Raw genomic sequence first — 4,223 nt, 5'->3', positions numbered from 1 at the left:
ATAGCAGCAGCAGTGCTTCTCTTCTTTCTACAGAGAAACTAGACACGGGAAGGTGGAGATTATATTGGAAAGGGCATGGGCTGGAGTGACAAGTGACCTGGATTCCAGCTGCACCTCTGCCATGAACCACCCATGTGACGTTGGACCAGCTGCACCTAATCTCTCTGAGTCTTAAATCCACCATCTTTAAAATGGAGACAAATGGAAAAGATGATTTGCAGCATCATGGGGTTCTTCAGCAAATAAAAGGGAAATGGATAATGGAACGAATTTCAGTTGCTTGTAAATGAATGACTCTCTTTTGAGATTTCACCTGGTACTATTCTGAGGAACTTTCAGCTCAGATGAATTTCTGTCATCAAAAGCAATTGCCCAGTCTGTGCTTTGCCTCAATGTAAAAAACAATTCAAATCTCGTCCAGGAGTTTAATCACGTGAAAGAGTGAAATTTGCATGCTACTCTTGGAACTGGCCTAGATGACCCTCTAAGAACTCTTTCAAGTCTACCATTCCATGATGTTAGGATGTGAAAACAAAACACTGGCAACCTGTTGGTGTTCTCAGATCCAGTCAACGTAAGTTTTCTGTATCTATTTTTAAAATTAAATAAAATAAAAATGCGACTCAAATAAAAATGTGGTGGAATAATTTTTCAAAAATTATTTTAACTTTCCATGAAATAATTTTGTTTCTCATGGATAACTCAAACAGGAGACTTCTTTTCTTGACTAATTTTTAATAATTTATGTTGCATTCCCACAAATTTGAATCACAGAGATAAATCAGCTTATCATTTTTATTTTGGGGCATATAAATCCACTATTTGGCTAAATCGTATACTATTCAAGTTGATTGCATTTTCTCTACTCTCTTGTACTGTATGGGGATTAGTATTAAGGCATTTTTCATATTTATAAAATTATACCCATATCAATGCCTGCTTAGTCTTGAATGCATACACTTAGGTCTTTGGCTCCTTAAGCTGCATGAAGAATTTATTGCCTATGGTGTTGATGATGGTGAGATCAGAGATGCCATTTATTGAATGATGATCACATCCAGGCTCTGTACGAACACTTGACATGCTCTGTTTTCATTTGCTCCTCTCTGCAACCTCAGGGTAGGGCAGTACTCTTATTTTTGTTTTATAGATAAGAACATTGAAGTTTTGAGAAGTTCTCCATGATTAAACAGCCAATAAATGGCATAGGAAGGATTCAAACTCAGGTGAGTTTAAGTGACAGTATAGTACAGCAAAGCCCACAGACTCTCTACCAAGACTTCCTCAGTGCAAACTCTAACTCTGCCACTTACTAGCTGAATATGCTTCTGTAAATTGCTAAATGTGTGTATCACATTCTTCTTTTGCAAAATGAGGGTAAAAACAGTAACCTACCTCCTGAGGATGCTGTGAGGATTGAATGAACTGATGTATGTAAGGCAGTTAGGACAGTGCTTGGTGAAGACTAAGTGCTACCCAGATGTTTGCTATTATTACTCCTGTCTGCTCTTGGCCTTAGTGTTCTACTCTGGAAAGGTCTACATCAGACTCGTTACTTGTAGAAGCCATATTTTCCCTCTTGCAATAAAGCTTGGAGAAAGAAAAAGGGAGCAGCTTCCTGATCAACATAGGAATCTTCTCTCCAGTGTTTCATATATCTGGCTGTCTCTTTTTCTTCTGATGCTTAATGATTCTCTCTTAAATTCTTATCATACTGAGCATCATTTTTTCAGCAAGTTGGAAGATTTAGCTAGTTTAAGAAGGCCTATGTTTCCAGGAGAATAATAAGTTCATGGTGATTGGGGCTAGTGACATTTTTTAATTTAATCATAACTAAGATAGGCACAGGCATTTCCTTAATATCATTAGGAGAATAAAGATTGAGAAGGAATATTCTTTCAGATGAGATTATACTTTATTGCTGGTTAGGATGGGGCATCTGTTTTCCCAGACCCCATAGCTTCTTTTGTGTAGTGAATAGGCACATAATCATTTAATATAATCTTTCACTGATGCTCATAATTTTATTTATTTATTTTTTTACTTTGATTTCTCCCTATAGACTGCAGAGGGACTAGTAGCCTTTAACTAGAAGGATTTCACCAAGCCCAGGGAAGGCAAAATCCAGAAATATGTAAAATGTATAAAGCAAGGAGGAAGGGTAATTTCAGTTGGCTTCCTAGACATGATGCTGTCCACCTCCTGGGCACAGAGCGGGAGTAAAAAAAGCAAGGAGAGAAATGAAGTTGGGCAAGTCTCCAGCGGCAACCAAGTCAGTTTCTCTCAATCCTGCTTCAGTTCGTTTTATATCAATTTGTGTTACTATCAGAAACATTGACAGAAGGTGTAGCAAGCCCAACTGCAAAGTACAAGAAAAAAGATTTAATTTAAAGGGTATGGACTATACATGGAGAGATTTCAGGAGATCCTCAATATTCATGGTTTTCTCAAGTGCCATTGTATCTATGTGGAACCATGCTGAAAATTGTTAGAGGTGTATTCCAGTTGAACTAGAAAATCAATGTCTGCCAAATGTTCAATTTTAGTAGTGACAAAATAAATGAAAATTTAGATAATTAAATTACTATTCTCATGTAATAACTTGGATATCTAGTGCCCAGTGATGCTAAAGTTAACAAATAGACACATGCTCACATTTTCTGGTTAACAGAATGAATCGGTACAGGAATTTTGGAACAGAAATGGTTAAGAGGGACAAAGGGAAGTGGATATAACTAAAGGAAACCTTGAAACACACTCCCCCTGGAATCTTCTGTTAATTATGTTTCTCTCTGTACTTTATAGGCAATACTGTACTTGCATTCTCAATGTTCTTAGAAGCTATGAATATACCACATAATATCACGGAATTTTTCATGCTGGGACTCTCACAGGACCCAGAGGTACAGAGAGTGCTCATTCTGGTCTTTCTGATCATCTCTGTGGTCACAGTTTGTGGCAACATGCTCATTGTGGTCACCATCACCTTCAGTCCCATCCTGGCTTCCCCCATTATTTTTTCCTTGACAACTTATCCTTTATTGACACCTGTTATTCTTCCTCTATGACCCCTAAACTCATTGCTGACTCCCTGTGTGAGGGGAGAGCCATCTCTTATGAGGGCTGCATGGCTCAGCTATTTGGAGCCCATTTATTGGGAGGAACTGAGACCATTCTGCTCATTGTCATGGCCTATGATTGCTATGTGGCCATCTGCAAGCCCCTGCACTACACGACCATCATGACCAGGCATCTCTGTGCCCTGCTGGTAGGTAGGGGTGGCTTGGCTGGAGGCCTTCCTGCATTCATTGGTTCAGCTCCTCCCGGTCCTTCAATTGCCCTTCTGTGGGCCTAATGTGATCAATCACTTTGTCTGTGACTTGTACCCCTTGCTGGAACTCGCCTGCACCAACACATATGTCATTGGTCTGCTGGTGGTAGCCAACAGTTGTGTTATCTGCCTGTTGAACCTCCTCATGCTGGCTGCCTCCTACGTTGTCATCCTGTCCTCCTTGAGGTCCCACGGTGCAGAGGGGAGACACAAAGCCCTCTCCACATGTGGGGCCCACTTCACTGTTGTTGCCTCGTTCTTTGTGCCCTGTATATTTACATATATACGTCCAATGTCTACTTTATCTATAGACAAAAACATGGCAGTATTTTATGGTATTCTGACACCTATGTTGAATCCATTCATTTATGCTCTGAGAAGTGAAGAGGTAAAACATGCCATGAGAAAGCTCTTTGCACAGGAAGAAATTGCAGGTGGGCAATAAGCAGTAAAGCAGGAAATAAAAATGACTTCATTTCTGCAAGTGGAAGAAACCAATGTTTGCTTTTTATTATCGTATATCATCTTATTCCATCTCATCCATTCCTTCACCTTCATAGACTTTTATGGTTTACTTAGTCTTTTCATTTGAATTGCATAAGTTAATTATAAAACAACTATATGAACCATATATGGCATGAATGATTATTACCCCTGTTTTAGAAATGAGAAAAATTGTGTCTCCTGGTGTAGTTAATTGATTAATCAAGGTTATCTACCTTTGAAGTACCTTAACCAAAACTCAAAATCAGTTGTTTTTGATCAATAATTCAGATCTTTAAATAGCAATTCATGTTGATGTCATTTGAGTCTGTGTGATAATTAACTGAGTAATAGAAATGTAAGGCAAAATGCAACTTAAGGCAAATAATTTCACATTTGGCCTTATATA

At 38.6% G+C, this 4,223-nt stretch overlaps 1 pseudogene; it reads left to right on the top strand.

Annotated features, from left to right (window-relative positions):
* Positions 1–2,843: 2,843 nt before the first annotated feature.
* On the top strand, positions 2,844–3,776 carry LOC101397526 (olfactory receptor 4C3-like; annotated as a pseudogene).
* Positions 3,777–4,223: the final 447 nt, after the last annotated feature.

This window comes from Ceratotherium simum, chromosome 34, assembly GCF_057802395.1.
Source record: "Ceratotherium simum simum isolate JZ-2026a chromosome 34, ASM5780239v1, whole genome shotgun sequence".
In the NCBI taxonomy this organism is placed as follows: domain Eukaryota; kingdom Metazoa; phylum Chordata; class Mammalia; order Perissodactyla; family Rhinocerotidae; genus Ceratotherium; species Ceratotherium simum.
Note: the sequence above shows the minus strand (reverse complement) of the source record. Positions and strands in the feature narration are given on the sequence as shown.